Source organism: Gastrolobium bilobum, unplaced genomic scaffold (assembly GCF_033153095.1).
Source record: "Gastrolobium bilobum isolate Gb01-03AN ecotype WA unplaced genomic scaffold, APGP_CSIRO_Gbil_v1 utg4620, whole genome shotgun sequence".
NCBI classification, from domain to species: Eukaryota; Viridiplantae; Streptophyta; class Magnoliopsida; order Fabales; family Fabaceae; genus Gastrolobium; species Gastrolobium bilobum.
The window spans coordinates 175,668-191,692 of NW_026896718.1; positions in this window are offsets into that span (position 1 = coordinate 175,668).

Genomic DNA, 16,025 nt, shown 5'->3' on the forward strand with positions numbered 1-16,025 from the left:
AATATTGGGATGAAGATTGAGATCTCAGAATTCGAGGGCGCCACTCATCCAAATGAGTTTATTGATTAGTTGCATACTATTGAAAGGGTCTTTGACATCAAAGACTTTACAAAAGACCATAAGGTCAAATTAGTTGCTATCAAACAGAGGAAGCATGCCTCGATTTGGTGGGAACACATTAAGAAGCAACAAACTAGAGAAAGGAAAGCGAAGATCAAGAGTTGGAATAAGATGAAGAAACTGTTACAACGAAAATTCTAACATATTGTTGTGTATTTAGCAAGTGTACTAGTCACACAAGTAATAAAATGAAGAGTAAAGATCGTTCCCACGAGGATTTGTGTTCAAACACTGACTAACCATATATACCTAAGTTGAGTCAAACAAAAGATTTTTGATTGCATTGATTTCTTGTCACCAGAAATTAAATTGAATTGACTTAAGACTTGATAAACAAATAAAATGCGAATTATAAATTAAACAAGTAGTCAGACATCAATTTCCCTCAAGCATGAACTTATGTATGAATCAATTCCTATAATGAATTATCTACTATATGATGTTGATCAACCTTTTTCTTATGATCAAGATGTAATCCCTTACTATCCTGATTGATACATGAATCAGAAACCCCAATCCCTTGGTGATTCCCTTCTTAATACATGCATTAAAAACTAAGATCTTAAGATCACATAAGAATCCTAGCATCAATCCCTTGACTACTAGAACACTGATGATGAAGTTGTCAATTACAGAAACAATGTAAACATCCATGTTCTACACTATTCCTTTGATAGAAAGAATTAATAAAGACAACTTCATATCATCACATAATAAATAAACAAAATAATCAATTAACCATTCATAAATTCACACTTGAGTTCCATTGAATCAGACTACAAAGGACTCTACTCAGACATAATTAAAGAGTAAACAGGAGAAGAAGAAAGATCAAACTCCATTGTCATGATAGTTGAGTCTTCAATCTTCAAGTACAATTACATAAAATGTACTAACTACTACAAGAACTAATCCTAAGAATTTGGAAAGTCAGAGAAAGTGAAAAGTCAGATCAGAGGATCTGAGATAGGATCTCCAGAAAATGAAGGCACTTGCCCTTTTATAGAGTCACCAAATGCAACTGAATAACAGCCAAAAACTGACTTGGGCGCTAAAACGTTCTCTGTTGGACATTTTAGCGCTCAACTTTGACGGAAGCTCAACTGCTTTTAACTGTCTTCAGCACTAAAACATTCTCCTTGAACGTTTTAGCGCTCAAGACCAGAACATTTTTGCACATCAGAACGCTAAAACCCTTGCATAAGACGTTTTAGCGTTCAAGACCAGAGTCTTTTCCAACATCAAGGCGCTAAAACCTTTACATCGGACATTTTAGCACTCGACACCAGCAACTTTTGGCTTTTTATGCAGCAGCGCGCTAAAACGTTCTCCTTGGACATTTTATCGCTCAACACTTGGCAATTTCCACTCTTCAGAATCTTCTTCCTTCTCTCATTTGCTTCTTTGAGCTTCATTTCCCTACAAAAATAATGTAGATTTCAACAAAGCTTTCAGAACTTGTACTTTAAGGCTTTCTAGGATATTAACCTCTTTTCCATCCATTTAATCACACAAATTGATACTAATTCATGCTTAAAAACCTGATGAACTAGAGGTTTATCACAATTCCCAGATTTGGACATTGTTGTCCTCAATAATGAACTTACAACAGAGAAGGATTTAAGTTTCTTTACAGATGAAACTCATGAGGATGGACTTCAATTAACAAAAGATCACATTTCATGATACAAGCTTATAACCATGCAATCTCTTATTTCCTATGATTTTCCCAACATCATATGTGACTTTTCAACAGATCAGTAAAGATGATATACAGAGACTTCCAAACAACAACAACCCCTCACTAGGAACTTCTCAAAAATTGTGAGAATTTAACTCTCTTGCACACTAGTGTTTAAGGATGCACTTATCACTCACTCTTCACTGCACTTAAACTGCCATAGGCTTGCCCATCTTCTGACTTTCCACAGTAACAATGATCTATAAGGAAGATCAAAAAGGTCTTGGTGTGATTAGTAATGAGGCTTGGTATGTGGCTTGACTAGAGGTAAGGATTTATGTTAAAGGGGAAGTTCAGATCAAATGAATCAGATTCAGATAAGATGGGAGATCACAGTATTTATCAAATTCTTCCTAATTCCCCCCAACTTTCTTCCTTTTCATTCCTTGTGCTTTTCTTGAACCTTTCTTCCTCCTTTTCTTCCTGACACTTTGTGTCTTGAACATTTTTTTCTTTTTCTTCTTTCTTTTCCTTTCAGACACTTTGTGTCTTTAATACTCCCCTCTGTCTCTTCTAGACAGTTTGTGTCTCATACCCTTTTTCTTTCTTTTCCTTCCTTCTTTCCTATATTTCCAACACTTGTGCATTCACTTATTGCAGAAAACACTTTCCTCCCCACAGAACACTCCATCCATTATCACTTATCTGAAACTTTTAATCTGAAGGATTGGAATAAATGTGGTTCTTGGTTTTATAGACAACAGGCTAGGCTCAAGGGTTTCATGCAACGAAAACATTAAGGGTTGGCAATTTGACTTTCTGGTTCAAGAAGGAAATGCCTCAATCATTTCTACCCTACACATCATCAACCATTTCAAACAAGAAACAAGGCAAGTTCTAGAGTTACTCAAGCAGTGAAGTGCTCTCTGAACAAAATTTTCTGTATAGGCTCATTTTCCTCACAGTTCAGAGTGCATGCTTGACTTTCTCTCTATGCATCAAAACTAATCTTTCTACTCTTATACATTGAATGAGTCATGCAATCATTTCATTTTACTCAGCATGCAAGGCATAAGATTGTATCCTTAATTTGATCAATCATCTAAAATTCTGATCAGTCAAATCCTCATGGAATTCCATACTAAAACTGAAATCCAAATTCTGAATCACAACTAACATCTAAATTACACTAAAATCTAATTCACACAGAAAATTTAGAAAAGAAAAAAGATTGAGATGTTTCCCTATTTTGTCTCATCAATTTGTGTGACATCTCCATGAAATCCGCATGCCATTCAATCACACCCCAATTCCTAGATTTAAACGTTGTTGTTCCCAGCAACTAATTTAAATCTAAAACAGCAATTGATCACTGAAACACATTCATATATAACTCAATAGCATCAGTACTATCGCAATGTGCATCAGTTAAAACAGTGAATATCTCAATGTACTAAACCAATTTACATAAGAAAACTAATAACAAAATGTAACCAATGTAAACCAAAATAAAACAATAAAAACAGAAATGTAATAAAATCAGGAGTCTATGTGAGACTCTGAATCCTCCTCATCAGAGGCAAGAAGATCTGATCTCGGGTCATCAGCAGGTAGTGGAGTGTACTCATCATCAGCAACCTGGTCCTCATCCATAGCGGAAGCATCTCCAACGGTCTAGGCCTCAGTAGTTGCATCAGCAATCTCTCCCTCAGTAGGCTGAGCAGCAGCAGCCGAAGTACCCGCACCCATGGCAGCCGCCATAGCCTCATCCTCATTAGCACGCTTCTCAAAGAATGCTGTAGCATCTTCCTCCTCAGAATGAGGGTACTCCTCAGGCTGAAATGCAGCTGGCTCTATGCCCTGTGCCTCACAGAGATTTGTCAGCATCTGAATCATCTGGGTCTGAAATTTGTTCTGGCTCGTCTGCATGAACTTGAGACGGCGTCGACGAACCTCAGTGTTGACCAGCCACTGCTCTGCTGATCGCTCCTTACTCACAGACTGAAACTCAGCCTCAGTGAGTCCCTAATTGTTAATAAGCTTTAAATGTTGCTGTAGCAGAAGAAAAATTGTTGCTTAAGCATAACATCTTTCACACTAAATGCACCAGTGGAGAAAAGGTCTGCAACATTATAATAGAGAGGAAAATGCAAGAATGAGATGCTTACTTCCATAGTGGATGTAAACTTTGAAATAAAGATAGATTATATTGAATTGCATCATTCACATTGTACTTTCATTGAAAATGAAAAAAATGTTAGCGGAAAGTCAGTTACTAGAAATTCTAATATCTCTGATAAAGTTGAAGTTTTATCCAAAGATGCCATAGGGAATGATCATTCATTCAAGAAGTCTTTAGTTTGCAAGAAAAATTATGAACTTGGGCACTATGGGCATAGCAACCTCGTGCTCCATGGAGGTAAAGATTTAACTCTTGGTAGAAGTTTAATTGGAGAGAGTCAGGGGCAACAAGACTTAATGTTACCTCAAGTAGATTTTTCTATGACGAAATGCAAATGCAATCACTGAACCAAACTACAAGTAATAGTCCTTTTGAGATAGTCTATAAGTTTTGTCCACTACCCTTGGAACTCACATTATTTCTAGCCCTCAAGCAATTTAGTTCAAATGCAGATGGACATACCAAGTATATCAAAGAATTGCATTCATAAGTCCTACCCTTAATTAGATAAATTGGTGATATTGTACTAAAAGAGCGGCCACAGGGGTTATCACCTGAAGAAGTTGATAGCAATGAAGACGAAACAAATTCGAGGTTGAATCTTTTCATAGTAGTGGAGGATGATGCACCTAAGATTGGCTTAGATATATCCATGTGTGTTTGCGTGTGTCATTTTGGGCTTTTTAGGTTTATTCCATAGTTTAAGGCTTTTTAAGTTTATTTTCAGTTTGTTTTGTTCTGACTATTTAAGGCATGGAGAATCTTATTGTTATTTGATTTTTTTTTGTTGAATAAAATTAAAAAAGAGAAATAGTTTTTCTAACAATCTTTGTTTTCAGTCTTTTTTTCTCTATAACCAATGGAGTATAGCTTGGACATTACTACTTCTATGAAAATAGGAGAATTATATAGCAACTTGACTAGGGGTACATTGAATAGAACTAAAATCTATGTGTAATCCACCAATTTCAAATTTATGGGTTATCAATACTAACACAATCCTCTTGTTATATAGGTTGATATAATATGATATGATACAAATAACCTGTATTTGAATGTTGCTTTCATCAATTAACAATATTAACAAAACAATGACACTATACGATATAAATAACCTGTGGTCATAAATGTAATTAACCATAAAACATGAGTTAGTGTTATTCTTGTGGGTTGACACAAAACACCACAAATATTTATGTGTTATTGTATTTTACCAATACAAACACTACACGTATATGAATATATGTCAACCCAAAAATAAGATACCACTATGGTACATTTGAGCATCTACTTTTGGAGTAGAGTGTAACCATCACTAGGTAGTGTGTTGGCAAAACCTTGTTTTTATGCATATTCATACACTACCGTGATGTCATGAATCACGTAATGTGCGAAATTTGCATGTGTGAGGCTGTTAGCATGGTCAAAAGGTAGTGTAATGACTTGAAACTTATTCAAAAAATAAAAACCATTGTTTCACCATCAATTTTATTTGGTTTGGAAATTTTTTGAAGAACTTTCTATTTTCTAAGCTGGTCTTTAAAATTTATAATCAAGGTTCAGGAATTTTGATTTTGCACAGGAAACGGGGAAAACTTAATCTCATTTCACTCCAAACACATCAATTTAAAAATCATTATCTTAAGTTAATTGCACAAATTATTAATAATTTTAAAATATTTGTTTAAGTCAAATAAAATGAGATGAACAAATAATAAGATTATTTTATATATAAAAAATTAAATTGTAAAAGTTTTATTTTGAGCATAACGATTTTTTTTTTTTACTTTGACGTATTTCCTAATGCAATGAGAAACTTCGTTCTTTAAAAATGATTTATCATTTTGTTAAATTTAAAATTTTTAAAAGTTAATCCACAATTGTACTAGATATAAGATAGCATAGCTATATGGACTTTTTGACCCTTTTGCCCCTCATTAATTAATTAATAATTATTTTTCCTCTTATCCAAAACTACCTACCAACTTGTCCCTCTTTAATCGATTAACTTCAATATTTAATCGATTAAATGGTCAAAATACACGAAAATGGTTGATCCGAGGTTTAATCAATTAAATATCTCTCTTAATCGATTAAAACTTATATTTAATCGATTAAACCTTAGAGAGGTAATATCTATATGCCACACAAAGATAGAGAGATAATGGAGAATATGGAGTTAATAAAACAACTTAAAAAGAAAGAGAAGCCTGCTGTGAAACAAAACGATAGGGGTACATAGAGATAGAAGGATACAGTAGATACCCTTTGAACAAAACTTGATCAGTTTTACCTAACACAGTCCTCTAGAATTAATATCTAACAAACCAATCAGAATGACTATCTACTAACGCATGCAAACTTGTGATGATATTTCTCAAATCTCATCTTTGGCTATCTTAAGTTTTTTGTTAGCAGAATCCTTCAGCTCAACAATCTCTGGACAGTGTCTTGCATTATCTTTGGGGATGAAAAATCAAAATCAGAAACAGACACACGATTGTATTCTGGATGATCTCTTAGAATTGTTGCTATCTCATTGCGGGTTCTGAGTTTTTTCCCGATAGGTGTGATGTAGTAAGCATCCAATTTAGAGTAATCTCTTCTAAGCACCAAGCTTCTCCTAAACACTTGTGGAGTCTTTGGGAGGTTAGGCTTGTCAATGACCCATGTCCATTGCAGCGTATACATCAATTGATTTCCCTGACTTAGCTGTGATCTCTGTCACAAAAATTTACCAGCAGTTTAGAAAGCCTATATAAGTTTTAATCGATAAAATATAGTTTTAATCGATTAAATATCCCAAAATTTAAGCAATTAAGAGGAATATTTAATCAATTAAACCTCGGGTCAATCATTTTTGCATATTTTGACCATTTAACCGATTAAATATTAAAGTTAATCAATTAAAGAAGGCCAGGTTGATGAATAGTTTTGGGTAAGGTGCAAAATAGTTATTAATTAATTAATGAGAAACAAAATGGTCAAAAAGCCTAGCTATATGCACACTCTTACAAAGCACATAATACTTGAGGATGACAAACCAGATAGTCAACCTATTAGATCATCACACGAACTAACGAAATTTTAAAATAGATTAATTGAGGCATTTTTGAATTTGTAAATGTTTTTAGAAAATAATATTATTTTAAAACCAAATTCATATTGCACAAAGACCAAAATAGTACGACTATACTTATGAAACATACAAATGGTTAATACAATATACCACTTAAAAAACTAAACAACATTTCAAATTATGCAATACCAAACTAACTTTGAATAATGTTAAAAAACAATAATCTTTTATTATAAAAAAAGTTTAACACAATACATTATTTAAAATTAACACACGGAATTTCAAATTAAGCGCATAATAATAAAATCTACATAATTTATATCAGCAATTAATCAACCCTTTATCAAATGTCAACACTAACTTTATTTTTTTTAATTCAACTTGCAGTCTCAATTTTTCTTTTCTATCCAACTGCACCAAAGCCCATAATTATTGTAACTATGTTTTTCAAAGCCCAAAAAACCTAATCCAAATTGTTTTACGATCGAAACGAAAAGCTCTTCGTCTTGTCAAATAAACTAAACCCTGCGCATTGTCTTTTTGTAAAGGTGGGATAACGAGATTTAGTCACGACGAATGTTGGTGGGTGTGAATGGAGATAGTGTGATGGAGATGCATATTTAGGATTATATTGTGGGTCTTACATATTGAAAAGTGTGAAGTTTGATGCACAAAGGTTTCAATCATGGCAAAGGCATTGGTTGTTTGGCATAGAGGCAATGGATTTTCAAATCGAAGTTATTGAGAATGAAGATTTGGGAGTGAGACGATAACAACCCAAGGAGAAATCTGATTGTGACCAAATAGCTTAGTTGGTGCCACGAACTTGAAAGTGTTTAAAGTCTTAATTTTGGAACCCGCCTCGAATCGGAATAGTCGCAAAACGATTAAAATATTTCAAAAAATAAAATAAAATCTGATTGTGAATTTTTCTTGGAAATGCTTTGGTCTTTGTGTGCATTTAGCATAGCAGGTCATAAAAAAACAAATGATCAATTACAAAAAAATAAAAATAAAAATAAAAAACACAAATCAGAATATGAATCTACACATTTCAGCAACCAAATACAACAAATCTGTAATTATCATTATTTGTGATAATGAAATTCCTCATGTATTTTATGAACAGTGAAAATTTACATCTATCTTAATCTGAGTTCTCAATCTCTTTATATATCAGAGAAGTGAAGTCTATCTAAAGGTAATGCAAAAGACACTTCATAACAGAAAAACCAAACACAGAAAAACACGTCTGTTTCCTAACCAACTAACTGATACAGTTACACATGTGCTGACGTGGAAGATTCCTTCTTATTCTCCAATACCCCCCACAAGCTGGATGATGTGTATCATGCATCCCCAGCTTGGTCATTGCTTGTTGAAAATTGGTTGGAGACAGTGGCTTAGTGAACATGTCAGCAAGTTGGGCAGCAGATGTGATGGAAAGTAGGTGAATCAGTCCAGATTGAATTTTGCCACGAGCAACATGGCAATCAATCTCAATATGTTTAGAGCTTTGATGAAAAGTGGGATTGTGAGCAAGATAAATAGCTGAACGGCTATCACAGTAAACTGATGCAGGACATGACCAAGGTAGATTCAGGTCCTGGATCAAAAATTGAATCCATTGGAGCTCGCAAGAGAGACTTGCAAGTTCTCTATATTCAGCTTCTGAAGAAGACCTGCTCACTGTTGTCTGTTTCTTCGAGTGCCAACATACAAGAGCAGATCCCAAGAAGATACAAAAGCCTGATGTAGATTTCCTTGTGTCAGGGCAAGTTGCCCAATCTGAATCAGCAAATGCTTGAACCCGAAGATCATTTTGTGCTGGAAAATATAATCCACATCCAAGTGATCCTTTTAGATAATGCAAAATGCGTTTTGCTACAACATAATGAAGGTCGGTTGGTTGTGAAACATACTGACTCAAATGATGTACTGCAAAACAAATATCGGGTCTTGTATTAGTTAAATATAAAAGTCTTCCAATCAACTGGCGATATGAAGAAGGATCTGATAGAGGAACTCCTTTGTCACGTGAAAGTCTCAGATTAGCTTTCATAGGTGATGATACTGGTTTTCCAGCAGTAAGTCCAGCATCAGAAATAAGCTCAAGAGCATATTTCCTTTGGTTGAGTATGATGCCGCAAGAGGAACGAGAAACTTCAAATCCTAGGAAATATCTAAGTTCCCCAAGATTTTTGATTTTTAATCTTTCATCGAGGAGTTTCTTGACACGATTAATTTCACTTATGTCATTCCCACTAAGAATAATATCATCTACATATATCAATAAAACAGTAAATGAATCGTGATGCTTGAAAGAAAAGATTGAATGGTCAGCTTGAGCCTGCTTATAACCAAGATCAGTAAGAAAAGAGGACAGTTTGGCATGCCACTGCCTACTGGCCTAACGTAGCCCATATATAGATTTCTGCAATCTGCATACTTGACCAGGTTTCTCAAGAGGAAGACCAGGAGGTGGCAACATATATACCTCCTCATGAAGATCACCATGTAGAAACGCGTTGTTAACATCCAATTGATGTAAAAACCAACCTTTGGTAGCATCTATGGCAAGAAGAATTCAGACAGAATCAAGTTTAGCTACAGGACTGAAAGTGTCAAAGAAATCGACACCTTCTATTTGAGTAAACCCCTTGGCAACAAGGCGTGCCTTGTATTGTTCAACTGAGCCATTCGAGTGATATTTAATTTTATAAACCTATTTGCAGCCAATAGGTTGTTTATCTTTAGGAAGATCCACCAATGTCCAAGTGTGATTGTGATTCAAGGCATTGATCTCAGATTGCATGGCCTTGCACCAAGCTTCAGATTTAGCAGCTTGATTGTATGTGCTTGGTTCCATATGAGAAGATATATTTAAACAAAAATGTGTGTAGGAGGGTGAGCAATTATTATATGACAGAACATTGGACATAGGATACTTGGGAGGTTTAGTGAAAGACATACCTTGGCAAGTATTGATATGCTAATTGCTTGATGGATTATAGTGATATTGATCCGGATATTTTGGAGGAGCTCTAATTCTTGTGGATCTGCGAAGCTGTGGTACTGCTGTATCAGGGGCTGAATATAATTGGGATGAGGGTGAGATAGGCTCAGTTGGTTGTGTGGAGTTAGTTAAGGGTGTGGACAATGATGGTGCTGGATTTGAATGTTCTTAATGTTGAGGAATTTGTTGAGAGGTCAAGAAAGGTGGAAGGTAATTGTCAAAGTCAAGTGATGGGTTCTGTATAGGTGATGTATCAGAGGTGGTGATTGAAGAAGTGAGTTCATGGAAAGGAAAATGATGCTCATAATATATAACATTCCTGGACATAAAAATATCTCGAGAAATAGTATCATACAGTAAACTTCCTTTCATACCATTTTTATGTCCAAGGTATACAGCTTTTCTGGCCCTAGGGGAAAATTTTAGTCGATGATTTTGTAAGGTTGAAGCATAAGCCAAGCAGCCAAACATTTTTAGGTGTATTAAGGTAGGGGGTGTGTTATATAGCATTTCATAGGGTGTTTTATGGTTTAGGAGTGGGGTACAGGTGCGGTTTATCAAATGGACAGCATGAGTGATTGCATAATTCCATAATTGTACAGGAACCTTGGATTGAAACAATAGAGCACGTGCCACATTGAGTATATGTTGATGTTTTCTCTCAACTCTTCCATTTTGTTGAGGACATTCAGCACAACTTCGTTGATGTATTATTCCTTTTTGCAAATAGAATGCAGTCATTAAAAATTCACAGCCATTATCACTTCTGATCATACCAACATGAGTGTGAAACTGATTTTCAACATATGCAACAAAGTGTTGTAAATGTGTCCTAGTTTCATTTTTAGACTTCATTAGGATAATCCAAGTATATCTCGATAAGTCATCAACAAATGGAAGAAAGTATCTATGACCTTCAATAGAAGAAACATAATAAGGGCCCCAAATATCAACATGTATTAATTGAAAAATCCTTGAAGATTGTGTTTCACTGGAACAGAATGTCAGTTGTCTTTGTTTTGCAAAATGACATGCATCACATGGACATACACTTACAAAGGGAATAAAAGAAAACCTAGAAGACATCTCTTTCATCATATTATCTGATATATGTCTTAGCTGTTGGTACCATAGACTGGAACCACCCTTATTCGAAGTACAACTATTCATATTTTTACAGTTACTTTCTGAACTTGTCTTGTAATCAGCTGCTGCAGCTCCTGTATTAATCACATATAATCCATCTCTTTGCTCAGCTATACCAATCCTCACACGGGAATGAATCTCCTGGATATGACACATTGAACCACTGAAATGTAAGGTACATGAGATAATATTTAAGAGTTTTGTGACTGATATCAAATTCACTCTAAAGTTTGGGACATAAAGGACATTATACAAGACAAGCTTTGGAGATAAATGAACATTGCCAGAGTATGTTGCTAAGGCACAGTCCCCATTAGGTAGGCTAATTCTAACAGGTTCAATTTTCTGCAAATCTATCAAATGAGATTTTATAAATGTGACATGATCAGTCGCACCTGTATCCAATATCCAATGCACATCTAAAATACCTGGTTGCTGTGTGATATCAGATTGCTGCATAAGACCTGTATTCATATTCGAAACTTGTGTGAAATTTGTGGCATGTGAATTAGGAATAGACTTGTTCCTTTCTAACAGATTTACCAATTGCTGGTATTGGTCATTGGAGAATGAGACTCCAGACTGCTCACTTCAGGTGTCTTGAACCACACTGTTGGTACTATGATTAATATCGTTTCTGGACCTGAATCCTGGTGGAAATCCATGGACATGGAAGCACGTGTCCACTGTATGATTTGATCTTCCACAGTGTGTACACAACTTATTTATTGTGCCTCGTCCACCATAATTGTTGAGAGATGAACCATGTCCACTATAATTGCCACTTGGACTACGACCTCTTCCTCTAGATCCAGAAAACGAACCACGTCCACCATAATTATTGAGAGATGAACCACCAGGATTTCTTCCATGCATAACAGCGAAAGCTTAAGAGCTCGTAGGATTTGAGATACGAATTTCACCTTGAAATTGTCTTTCTTGTTGAACAATCATAACAAAGGCTCTAGTAACATCAGGCAATGGATCAATTAGCATAATATGGGACCTTACTTGTGAATATTGATCATTCAAACCTTTGAGGAACCGAATTATGTGATCACGCTCACGATACTCTCTCATCTTTACATATCCACCACAGGAACAACGAACATTGCACTTGCACATCGGAAGCGGTTTGAGGTTATCAAGTTCATCACACAGTATCTTCAATTCTGTGAAATATTCAGTAACATTCTTTTCTCCCTGGTGTAATCTGTAGATCTCTTCTTGAAGATCAGAAACACGAAACACATCTGATCTTGAAAACTTCCTCTGTAGATCCAGCCACACATCATGAGCGTTCTCTATCCAAATGATCGATTGCACAATAGATTGTGATGTTGATTCATGAATCCATGCAACTACCATATTGTTACATCTTTGCCAAGCGAAGTAATCTGCATCTGTCTCGAGCGGTGGAATTATGGTTCCATTGATGAATCCAATCTTATTTTTAGAAATAAGAGCCACTGACATTGCTCTGGTCCACGTATGATAGTTATTTGCATTAAGTAATGGAGAAACCGGCACTGTTGAAGGAGATTCATTCAGATGTAGGAAGAACGGATTTGATGGATTTGTATGAAAATCAGGTAGCTGATGATGTGATCCAGAAGGTTGCAGCGTTGCAGAAGCTTCCTTCTTTGTTTCATTCTCTGCACTCGAAACTTCGTGCTCCATGATGAAGAACTACCAAGAACACTCGTGTCTCTCTCTTGCGATATCAGAGCTCCAATCTAGAGCTCTGATACCATAATGAAATTCCTCATGTATTTCATGAACAGTGAAAATTTACATCTATCTTAATCTGAGTTCTCAATCTCTTTATATATCAGAGAAGTGAAGTCTATCTAAAGGTAATGCAAAAGACACTTCATAACAGAAAAACAAAACACAGAAAAACATGTTTGTTTCCTAACCAACTAACTGATACACATGTGCTAACGTGGAAGATTCCTTCTTATTCTCCAATATGTGAAGCATGAATGGTGATGAATAATACATTATTGGATTGAAGCAGCAAGCATATTATCTAGAGGCCCCTTTCATCACATTCTTGCACGCCCATCACTAGTAGTTACTCCTTTCAAACCCAATAATTATGTTGTTAACAACAATACAAAATTCATTTTGTGCTCCCACAATCAGCCCTACACCTTTCTTCTTCTCCTCTTTTTTATTTCATCCGCTATGCTTATGTAGTTGGCTCACCAAAAAAAGAAACAAAAAATACAAATAGCTCCTCAACTAGCTTTAGTATCTGTTTGGATCATTCTTTTTAGCTTCTCTTCTCCTTATAAACAGAAACTAGATCAAAAATTTTTTTACAAAAGTTCTTGTAATAAAAATAGCCTTTTTTATAATGAAGAAAAAAGTTAAAAGTCAAAAGCTTTTTTTAAGCTTTTATCAGCATTTCTTGAAATGAGATTTGACTTTTTAAGCTAAAATTTTTATGTAATCACCAAATAATTTTTGATTTTTCTTATTTTATTTTTTTAACTTTAGCTTAAAAATAAATTTTATCTTAAAAAAAGAAAAAGATCTAAATAAATTCTTAGAGTTCGTGAGGGAAAGAGAGAACAAATTACCCTCCAAATGAAAGGAGAGAAAATCACTGAAAGTGGTTTGCATCAGTAACCATTTTTCTATGTTTTTAATTTTAATTTTATTTTCTTTTAATGGTTTGTTGATCATTATTTCTTTATTTTTGATTTTTTAATTTTTTATAATGTATTTTCGTAAATTCTGTAATTTGATGTTGTTGTTATTAAAAAAGAGAGGATGAAATTGGGTGTTCACAGGTAGATTTTTGGCCAATGTAATATGCTGCCCTACTGGACTATGTAATTTCTCCAAAACATTTAATATATAGACACTAATTTAAAAAATGAATACTATACAATATACCTCAGCTTCAAGGCCATTTTATATATAGACTCTCCACTCACCAGCTTCTTTGAAGTCAGAGTCTCTAGCCTTTTCCTCCAATATGCCCCAGCCTCTTATGCCATAACATAACAGTGTCATCCTCTGCCTGTTCAGTTATGTAGCTTTCACCATTAAACATTGTGATGCCCTGCAATTTCCACAATTTACCATGACACTATCTTCTTACAATCACCAATGTTCCCCGAGTCAACTTACAACAATACTTATCACTGTTGCAATTAATACCTGCATCTGCCATACTTCCAACTGAGATCAGATTTCTGGTAAGCCCGGGAAAATGCATCACATTCAACAGATTGTTGACTATTTTGTCATTCATCTTCAGCTTTACCTTCCCACACCCCCACGATAGCATGATTTGTGTAATCTCTCATTCTGATTGTACTGCCAGAATATGGTTCATAAGTGTATAACCACTCCCTATGAGATGTCATATGGAACAATGCCCCAGTGTCAATGATCCAGTCTTTGCAGTCGCTATGATTATTAAACGCCATGTACAAGTCCCCCACACTATTTCCATCATCCTTCTTTGTACCAGAACCAGAAGGTGGTGGATCATCCCGCTTCTCAAGAAGACCTACGCTTTTATTTTTGCAATTCCTCCTCAAGTGTCCAACTTGTTTTCACCTCCAGCACCTTACTCAGATTTATCACGGGACTTTGACCATCCCCTCGATGTTCCTTTCAGACTAGACTTCGATCTGTCACCACTCCTCCCTCTAACAATCAGAGCCTCATTACTGGTACCTTCAGAACCTACCTTCTCATCTCCCCAGACAATAGGGCAGCAATAACTGTCTCGCACGACAGTTTATTAACGGCAATACCGATTGAAACAATGATGTGCTCCTAACAATTTGGCAGTGAACACAACCAGGTGCAAGCTTTATCTTTTTCATTCAGATTTATATCTATAGATAAAAGTCGTACACAAACAATATTAAATTTATTTAAATAAGCAGAGAAAGAATCACTTTCGCTCATCCACAAATTATATAGCTTTCTTCGCAGGAACATCTTGTTCATGAGTAAATTGCTTTGATATAGGCTTCCCAGCTTTGTCCAGAGATCCTTCGCGGTCTTCTCAGAAGTTACGTTCACGAGAACGTTATCTGCCCAGACATAACCATATTAGGCTTTGCATCTTTCGATCGTCTCTGGTCCACGCCTTCAACTCCTTCGACTCGTCTTCCTCCGACGTTTCGTCACCGACAGTTTTTGTTGGTACCAATGGCTTCTCATCTTCGATCATGTACCACACATCCCTGTCAATGGGCAAAGCCTCCACCTCCAATTTTCATAACTCGAACCCCTTTCCTTTGAACTTTTCAACCTCAATCTGTGATTGGCCAGTCGCCATCCTTTCCACATCAATTTTGTAGTTTTCTTTATACCAAGAAAAAACCCCAAATCGAAAACCCAAATTTGCCATAGGAACCCCGGTCGCAAAACCAAAGCTCTTGATACCAAATATTGAAAATTGACAATCACACACATCGATAAAATAAAAAAGAGAAAAGAGATTGACACGATGATTTACCTTGGTTCACCCAATGTAGGCTACGTCCAGCTTGTCTATACTATATCACCTCACCGCCACTCGTTACAAACTCGGTTTACAAGGAGAATATAAATAGAATTAAAAAACCCTAACAACAATTATTTATGGACCCAAGCACAAACTACTAATAAAAGTAAAATTACAATAAATAAGAGGCCCAATTGGCTTTCTGTTGACCCCGCCAATAAGAAGGGTTGTCATCTGACTGGAAGGATGAGCCATACCCAACAAGGAGCCAAGCATTGAGACTAACACCGAAACCAATGGCAACAAAAAGGTACCAACAAG